Source organism: Coregonus clupeaformis, chromosome 29 (genome assembly GCF_020615455.1).
Source record: "Coregonus clupeaformis isolate EN_2021a chromosome 29, ASM2061545v1, whole genome shotgun sequence".
NCBI lineage: Eukaryota > Metazoa > Chordata > Actinopteri > Salmoniformes > Salmonidae > Coregonus > Coregonus clupeaformis.
This window is the reverse complement of record NC_059220.1, coordinates 24,724,677-24,735,158: the sequence shown is the minus strand read 5'-3', so window position 1 is coordinate 24,735,158 and position 10,482 is coordinate 24,724,677.

Sequence of the window (10,482 nt, the reverse complement as noted above, 5' to 3'; positions counted from 1 at the left end):
GGCGCGACAGTCTGTAAGTAATACTGTGTGAAAGATCGAAGTACTTACCCACCACGGTCTAACAAACCACCTGCAGCCTTCTGCGCGGCAGCTGCTGCACCGCGATGATGATCTGAGGCTGCAGGCGGTGTTGTTAACTGGGCAGGGATACTTGAGTCCGTGGGTAATTGTGAGTATTGATGGCAAAATGGCGTGTGTCTGGGCGAAGTTTGTGTTAACGCAACTCAAGCGTCGTTCTACCATTTTCTCTACAACAAACTATTGTCAAATATTGTAATATAAATACAAGAAATTGCATTAATATTTATTTGCTGAGAAAAATAACAGTATTACCTATCTGGATGGTTTATGTGCTATTCATGTGGTATTGTGCTTTGTTACTGATAATAGTCTACATGCGCTTTCACTAAGAAAAATATTTCTTATTAAAAAATATGTTGCAGCGAAAGCTCTTAACTTGCCATTTGTTTTCTGTTTGCAACACTTGCACACAGTGTCGAAAAACGATACATAAATCAAATAATTCAACAAATTGCACAAGATGATATAAATCAATATTATAAGCCTCGAATGAAGCAGCTAAAAATTTGGCACTGCCACATCTTCACAATCTAGCATTGAAATAGGCCCATCTGTTAATGATAAAAAGCAGTCAAACAGTTAATTTCTAAACTTTTGAATCTTAAATTCCCTGGATGCTACAATTTAATTATAACCTTCTTTGACCTCAGCTTCCAGCAGAAGTAGCAAGAAAGCTGAAACACCGGTTTAAAACATATCACCATGACTCAGACGTTCCAGAAAAGCGATGCAGTGATGACATCAAGGCTTCTTTTTGGCACCAATTACATTAACTCATTTATCACTGTTATCAACGCAATTATCACCTGACCATCATGTTATTGGCAAGAAAAGCTATTTGACTAAAAAAACATCATTTTGTGCTTGGCTGTTGATACTTCATGGAATATGTTGTCGGCAATATTACGTAATAATTTCTGTTAGAAAAGTAGCGAAATACTGCTGTGTCAAAGACCAGGTGAAAAACACACCAACCTATCTTCAGAACATGGAGAATTGCAAAGAGCACGACATTTCAGGACAATTATTGCGATTAACTCGCTTTGATCAATCTGCTAAATAATATATTATTGATATACTCGGGAAATAGTTACAAAACTGAACTTCAGTATTTTAGCCACCAAAAGTAATATGCCCAATACGAAAAGCGAGCTGCATTCAACCTGATTCAGCCACCTGCTTACTCGGTGCTCAGAACACCATGAGGTGACTTTTGATGTCACTGCCCTCCAGGCTGTCGGCAACCAGCTGCGAAGCCAATGTTTGTGGTCACTCATTCAAGAACCAATTTGTACAATACTGTGGCTGTGTGACTTCGGCGCTGAGCTAACAGCAAGGTATGTACCATGTCTGCGTTTGTTACAGTACGGGCCATATGTATTGTGAAGGCTCCGGGCTACCTCAGTGAGCAGGGGCGTTTGCATCTCAGGTGATCGTGAAGAATGCCCGCCAGTGGAATGCCGCAAGCTGGAGGCTGCAGGCTGGGCATGCGGTTTCACTGGCTGCTGATGGTGCCAACACAAATACCTGTCAGCGAATCGGCTGAGCAGCGCTGTCAACTGCTGCATACATGTTGAATTAATAAACTTGACGAGTATTCAATACAAATGTTAGCAACAATGCCCAGACTCAAGCCTCTGTGACACCTCATCAATCTCTATTGACAACAAGCAGGCCAACATTCTGAGTTTATTGTGGATCAAACTAATGTGCGATTCTCACCACTAGAAGGCGCTGTAAATTGAGAACCCATGTGCTGGCTTTGACCTTGGCACATGACAGGTTATTGAATAAGCATTGTTTTCACCTGAGTACACAATTTTATCTGATAACACAGGATTTCTACTGAGCAACTCCACCCCAGCAAATACGAAGGCCTTTCCTGTTGAAAACATGCAATAACATCTACAACAAAGTTTGTGAGACCGAGTCTTGAAAACTCAACAACTCAAGAGGCTATACGGAGATAAGAATGTTTAGGTGACTAACGATGCTGTCGCTGGATGTTCTTGAGTTGGTATCCACACACCTGTTTTGCTTGCTGGTGAACTCTCGGAGTACGGCTGAAGCTCGCAGGCGCGCCCCACCTCAGGCAGCCCCAGCAGCCCTGCCTGGCGGCCTCTCTCTGGGCTGGCAGGCACCAGCACAACGATGATCCTCTGCCCTGGCTCCCATCTGATCCACCTCAAGGAGCATCCATGTCCCCTTCACACTGTGAAGCTCCTGTGGGTGTTTGAGATGTCGCTGTCTCTCATGGCTGCAGAGGACCCCGTGGTGCTGCCCCTGACAGGAGATGCTGAATCTCTGCTGTGTCCCAGCGCTGTGACAGTGGTGAGAAGGGTTGAAGCTCTGAGTATAAGCTATGAGCTTCGGCAATCCCACAGCAGAGGCACGCAATCTGCCGGGCTGGGATGTCTCTGTGTCCTTTGCCGTCTTCTCAGTAGTGTGATGGACCTACCTCTTCCCCCTGGTGTGGATGTCCACACCCACAGTGTTTCAAAGGAGTCTCCACCACCGAGCACTCGCAGTGAGCCATGGGAGTCAAGTTATCTCTATTGTTATGGAGAATGTTGTGTATTGAGGCAAATTTTCTCTGTGAACACAAACTGATAGAATGATTCTTCAAGTTCACCCGTTGACCCTGTCCCAGAAGAAGGTCTGAGGTGTTTGATGCCTGCCTCTGTGATACCGTCACTGCATATAAGCTAACTCCTGGTCTGTGTCAAATCCCTTCCGCACCGTTAGTCAAACGAGTATTTTCATTCCAAATACATCCCAAGGCTCGGTGACATCAGGAACACAGTGCGGTCACAATACGGCAATCTGATTTCGTGCAAACGCTGATACTGCTGTGAATGTGGACGTGTCTGTCTCATTAACACTGTGTGTTTGGCGTGTGTGCTGTGACTACCAGCAGCGCCTCCCTCATGGCAGTGAGTGCCCCTCTCAGGCGTTGCTGGCCTGGTCTTGAATGCGGGAGTCTGTGTCTGGGCTCTCCTCGCTCTCCAGAGGGGTTGTCATGTCCCTCTCTGCTGGTCTGACTGACTCAGGGAGGCGAGAGAGCTGATAACAGGGAGGCTGATGAAGGCAGGAAGTGTCGCACAATGAGATGTTCTGGGTGCTCAACCGATCTTTCCCAGACAGTTTGGAGAAAGCTTTCCACCTACAAGCGAAAAGTCAAATACATCACAAGACAATAGTAGTTTTCTTGGTGTTCAGCAATTATTTGCTCTGTGGCATCTGACCCAAAATGGCGAAAATGTGACCATCAACAAACAGCTTTCGTGGAGTCCACTGCTGCTGCCATGACATAAATCTCGCTTTGCATCGGCTATGAGCAGGTAAGAGCATCGTAAGCTCTCCCATGCTACCGGGGCTACAGCACCTGTGTTCAGCTCGCAGCTGAACAACTCCCAGCCTGGCGATCTCGCTGTTGCTGGCTTACTTCAGCAGCTTCACTCATGAAGGCCTGAGGATGATGGTGGAGCTATCCCCCTCCCCCCACAGGCAGGCTCGAGGTGGCAACTGTGCACTGTCCTGTGCTGTTCCTGCCTTGGTCAGAGTACTGTGCAAATGAAGTTTTCTGTCTAGTCTCCAACTTTGTCTATAGTGGTGACAAAGAGACGAAATCTAAGGCTTCATGTCTCTACAAGCTGTCTACAGTGCCTGAATGGCGCTTCTCTAGCCGTTTACTACTGTTCTGCAGCTAAATCGCCGTCTGATGCTGTCACATTTTGGAACAATAGGCGACAAAATGCGCATTGTGATCGAATCTTCCTGGCCTTCGAGAGGTAATCGAGCATCGACCAGTCTGGATATCTTACATGGTAGACGAGGTCTGGGCAGCGAAGTATTTAATTAATCATTATCCTGTCGCTAAAAATCGCGGCAGGTGGCACTGCTGACAAGGCATCAATATAAATCTTAAAACTCAAATAAATCTTATTATGAATATCCATAAAATAATTTTGATCAAAAACCCCATCTGTCCAATGTGACACAGTAATTATGCAAAAACACATTTTCAATACCATATGTAGACGCTGTTCCTCAAGATGTGACACAATCAGAATGTACAAGATCAAGACTGCATATGCATGTAGTGCCAGTATAAATCTACTTTTTCTTTCCAATAACAGTCTCTGTACGAATCAGAAGTGCATTTGCACTAAGAGAGGGTCAGAGTGAAGAGCTTAGCCCGAATCAATGGTGAAAATACTCCATACGACTGAAGTATTCCCTACTTTCCCATGTCCCCATTTGCCTGAATATGCATCTACACCATAACTGCACTGCTTTACTACTGTTCCACATTATCCTCTCATTGCTTATGATAGTGTTGAAGCTCAGGAAAAATACTTACTTTAACAACACATGTGTCCTGATGACTCGGCTTTTTTTTTTTGACAATCAGAACCTTGGAAAGACATACATGTTATTTGATTTAAATAGAGCTTAAAGTAGTATGTTATTAATATTCTACATTTTTAACCTTACTATTTGCATACAGTGAGGGAAATATTTATCCTTTTTTGTTTCCCCTCAAATTATCATCTATATTTTTTTTTATTAACTCAATACACATCCAGAGCGCATGTCCAAAAATGTTATAAATTGATTTGCATTTTTAATGAGGGAAATAAGTATTTGACCACCTCTCCAATCAGAAAGATTTCTGGCTCCCAGGTGTCAGCCCTTTACTTAGGTAACGAGCTGAGTTGGAGCACACTCTCAAAGGGACTGCTCCTAATCTCAGCTTAAATTACCTGTAAAAACACCTGTCTACAGAAGCAATCAATCGTAATCAGATTCCAAACTCTCCACCATGGCTGCAAACCAAAGAGCTCTCCAGGGATGTCAGGGACAAGATTGTAGACCTACACAAGGCTGGAATGGGCTGCCAAGACCATCGGCAAAGCAGCTTATGAGAAGGTGACAACAGTTAGTAGCGTTATTCGCAAATGGAAGAAACACAAAATAACTGTCGATCTCCCTCTGCCTGGGGCTCCGCGTTTGCAAGATCTCACCTCGTGGAGTTGCAATGATCATGAGAGAATCATCCCAGAACTACACGCAGGATCTTGTCAATGATCTCACAAGGCAGCTGAGACCATAGTCACCAAGAGAAAACAATTGGTACACACTACGCTGTGAAGGACTGAAACCTGCAGCGCCCCCCAAAAGTCCTCCTGCTCAAGAAAGCACATATACAGGGCCGTCTGAAGTTTGCCAATGAACATCTGAATGATTCAGAGGAGAACTGGGTGAAAGTGTTGTTGGTCAGATGAGACCAAAATCGCAGCTCTTTGGCATCAACTCAACTTGCCGTGTTTGGAGGGAGGGAGGAATGCTGCCTATGACCCCAAGAACACCATCCTCACCGTCAAACATGGAGGTGGGAAACATTATGCTTTTGGGGGGTGTTTTTCTGCTAAGAGGACAGGACAACTTCACCGCATCAAAGGGACGATGGACGGGCCATGTACCGTCAAATCTTGGTGAGATACTCCTCCCTCAGCCAGGCATTGGAAAATGGGTCGTATTCCAGCATGACAATGACCCCAAAACACACGGCCAAGGCAACAAAGGAGTGGCTCAAGAAGAAGCACATTGAGGTCCTGGGTGGCTAGCCAGTCTCCGGACCTTAATCCTCGAAGAAATCTGGTGGAGGCAGAATGAGGATTCGGAGTTGCCCAAACGTCAGCCTCAGAAATCCTTTAATGACTTGGAGAAGATCTGCAAAGAGGAGTGGGACAAAAATCCCTCCTGAGATGTGTGCAAACCTGGTAAGCCAACTACAAGAACGTCTGACCTCTGTGATTGCCACAAGGGTTTTTGCCACCAAGTACTAAGTCATGTCTCGCGGAGGGGTCAAATACTTACTTCCCTCATTAAAAATTGCAAATCAATTTATAACATTTTTGACATGCGTTTTTACTGATTTTGTTGTTATTCTGTCTCTCACTGTTCAAATAAACCTACCATTATTATAGACTGATCATGTCTTTGTCAGTGGGCAAATGTACAAAATCAGCAGGGGATCAAATACTTTTTCCTCACTGTAGGTAAGCATCATGGTTGTCACTGGATCTATAAGGCATGGTTAATAAAGGGGGTACACTACCAGCCAGGATGTAGTGTTCAAGAGAATGATCATCAGCTGTAACAAACAGTTATAGTACCTCTGTCTGGTTGAGAGCAGTGGGTGTAAAAACCTCCCTACCTTATCGATGATCCCCACCACTTTACACATCTCTAGATCCTCCACTGGGCAGCTCAGGTGTCTGATTAACGGGAATCTCAGACTACTAACCCTGGTGATAAAAAGAGAACACAGATCAGTACAGCACAGATAACAGGGATGTGGACATCGTGTCTTTTGTGTTTAATTCAGATCTGAATGTGCTTCTACTCAAGGATTAGTTACAATCTTAGGACAGATATTAGCATGTTACATAAGAGAGAGGGGGAGAGAGAGCGCCAGCCGGCCAGTGCGAGGCACCCTGGCAGATATAATGTGATCTTCTATCTCGGGTCGGGTGTGTGCAACAGAGGGAATGGGGTTGTTGTTGTTCTGTGCCTATCTCCAGAGAGAGACTGTAAGCAGCACAGACTGGTTGCTCTGAGGATGTAACTCGGGCTTTCCCAGAAGGAAATGATTCAGCGGTGCTAACATTAATAGCACTTAACTCCACCCTCTTCAATAAAACAGACTAGACATGAATCAACACAGGAGTGAAAAAGCTGGAAAATGAGTGGCCAGTATCACAGAGTAACATGTATGATCAGAGTGGGTTGATTTCCATTCATAAGATGCACAGTATTATGGAATGTTAATCTTGTCAAATGAGGGTTTAAATGTAATCTTCTTACCCCCTACGTGAGATTCCCCTTCCCAGGTTATACCTGCAGGTGGGAGATAAAGATTTCCTCTCTGCCCTCTTCAGATACTGAGTAGTCTTCCTCTTCACTGCCCTCCCGGCGCTCCTTGTTAGGGTCCACTGGAAGACAGACCAACTACGTCAGACCTCAGTTCTCTCCCTCTCACACAATGGAGAAACCTCACTTCACTCAAACTGAAACTGAAATAACATCACTATAATTCAAACCTGTTTGAATATAGCTGACATACTTCACTAGCACAGCAGAGAGAGAATATCCAGCATGCTTTTACCAGTGATGGAAATCTTTCTCTGACCTTGGCTTTCTGACTTCCTGTTTTCATGGAACTATTTTAATTCTGCTTTACAATGGATGAATCATGAACAGATGAATCTACATGTTCCTGTTTCATGCCGCTTATGACTTGTTCTCACTGTGTTGAGTAGCTAAAGTCTGCCAAGCCTTAACCTGCTCTATTCAATTTCACCCTAACCAGAACCCTGCATGTTGACAGCAATACTCTGGGCAGTACCGTAGATTTACCACTGTACCTTGAACTCCATTGAGAAGCAGGTCAACCCCCGTTCTTGTAGTAGCTGAAGGCAGCTTCATAAAGTCTTCACTGACCTCCCTGTCCAGAGCCATGTGGATCTGCTTGGCTGCCTCCACCAAGTAGTCTCTCTTGGCTTCATGGCTGTCCAGGGCTGTCCAGGATCGGCCCTGTGGAGGTCCAGACGGCCCTAGCAGCCGCACACAGAGTGTACTGTACTATATGTAATCACACTGAACTGTATATCCTAGGAGGGGTCATAACACGACCTGCCACCGCTAAGACTTTACTCTCTTTAAGGAAGTTCCTAAGAATAATCCTTATGCTGGCAGTGAATGATTGATCAAATCTTCCAGAGATGGTAACTACCAAAAGCCAAGAAGTCAAGATTTCCCCCAGGAATACAATAAATCCCTTAACTAGTCACTTGTCTGAGAAAAACATGACGGCAAAGCAAGGGAACGGAGAGTAAAGTGTGAAAGTAATGTGACCAATAATAGACTGTTTCTGTTCCTCTCCCCTTACCAGGCAGCTGGTGGCACCCTTCGTTTGGGGAGGGAAGGAAGAGAAAGGAAGGAAAGGAAAGGAAAGGAAAGGGAAGGGAAGGGAAGGGAAGGAAGGGAAGGAAAGAAAGGAAAGGAAAGGAAAGGAAAGGAAAGGAAAAGAAAGGAAAGGAAAGGGAAAGGAAAGGAAAGGAAAGGAAAGGGAAAGGAAAGGAAAGGAAAGGAAAGGAAAAGGAAAGGAAGGGAAAGAGAAAGGGAAAGGAAAGGAAAGGAAAGGAAAGGAAAGGGAAAGGGAAAGGAAAGGGGGGATACCTAGTCAGTTGTACGACGTGGCTCACAGTAATGGCTGGAAAGGGAATAAATGGAATGGTGTCAAACACATCAAACCCATGGAAACCATGTGTTTGATACCATTCCAATCACCCCATTCCAGCCATTATTATGAGCTCCATCCCTCCCCTCACCAGCCTCCTCATCAGATCATAAGCATGTGGGTGTCTCACCTTTTCTCCCTGGTCCTATGAGCAGTGGGACTCATCTCTGGCAGCAGTTGGTTCGGCTCACTGGGGGTTATCCTCCTCCACTTGAAGGTTAAAGTCTTTGTTTCCAAGCATGACGATATTGAACCTTGGTTTCAGGAGTTCAGTTCTACTTCAGTAGTACTATTGCTGATGAATAAACAGACAGTCAGTGCTGCAGGGGTGGTGAGGAGAGAAGGATGACTCAAAGTCACTTAACTGCCTGATGTCCACCACTCCTGTCAGATTAAATACCCACTGGACAAAAACTGGTTAAATCAACATTGTTTCCACGTCATTTCAACCAAAAATATAAATGTGTTGATGTTGAATTAACGTGGGAAACTGATTAGATTTGTAAAAAGTAATCAACCTAAGAGCATTTTGTATTTTTTTCACCCAACTTTTAACCTAAATCCAATGACATCGTTTTTTGTTGTTGTTGATTTCACATTGAATTTACGTTAGTTGACAACTGAACCAAATGTAAATCAAAACTAGACGTTGAAATGACGTCTGTGCCCAGTGGGTACATATGAACGTTACTGTACGAAAGCTGTGGGCAGATCCCTGTATTGTAATCATAGTAGCTCTTAGCGTACCACAAAGTGCACTATGAAAATGTGCTCGATGCCTTACCACAGTATCATTGTGACACGGGGTTAGCTTTGTATACACACCCACTCATTATCATTCCTCATCCCTCATACAGTCTAATGAGGGAAGTCAAGCCAAGTAGCACTGCAGCACCCTATGTGTCTGTTGTTGAGAATCCTCACAGCAATTACATGCAGTCAGCCTCCTGCAGTATTTCCATGATACATGCACCAATATCCTTGATACTAACGAAAAACATTATGTACACGTAGAGACAGCCAGATAACACAAGATTCACAATGGAATAATCCCATTTGTTTGTCTGGAATGGATAGACATGCAGTTGCATCATACACACATCATGGTTGCCACACAGACAGACAATACATGCACAACATATATCCTGACCTGATGTGATCAGCATGCCTACGACCCACTGCCCCAGCAGCAGCCTTCCTTCGTCCTCAGCAGCCTCCCTCTCTGCACAGAAAGGGAAAGGAGAGAGCTCAGTGAGGCTGCGTATTGGCTTGCGATGATGTACAGTGGTACCATTAGCCACGAGGACACCCGTGTTGTCTAATCCGGTGCACCCTGACAAGGCCTTCATTTCCCCCCTCATCCTGACAGATGCAAGATTTAAAGAGACAGTGCTGTTTTTGCCTTGCTGTGTCTCCAGACCTTTTTTCTATTTCAGATAGATTTTGCAATATATTACAGTATGCTACAGTATAATGTTGTATCCACATTTGAATGAGTCAATGGATTTGTACAACAGTGACATTAAACCATAAGAATAAAACAATGTGCATGGTTCATTGTTGTATATGCAGTGGATGGATGCTTGTGGGCTCACCCTGCCTGGTTAGTGTAATCTGCTCTGATTTGGTCCTGAGTTCAGGAGAGCCAGACTCTCACTGGAGCACAAAGAACAACCCCAGGGGGAGGGCTTGCTTACAGAGGAGCAAGGAGGAAGCCCCAGCCTGAGCCCAAGGAGGAGAGATGGGAGGAGGGGAATGAGAGGTGAGGGTGTGAGAGAGTAAACCACAGCCCAGCCCATCAAGCCCAAAACTAGGGTGGGAGGGGTCTGATATCATACTGGGGATGAGTCATGTTGAGGTACTAGTTATACAGGGTGACTCAAATTCTACTGAAAAATAAGGGGTGGGATATTGCATCCTTATACTCTTTCTCATTGGACTGCCTTAGGTAATGGGATCGAATCTGACACAGTGGCTGGGTATTTTAGTAATTATGGTAATAACAAACATTTACATTTTCAATCCAACTGAAAATGAACCAGAAATAGAACACAGACAATTATTTCAATGCTTCAGTTTGATTTTATTTCAGA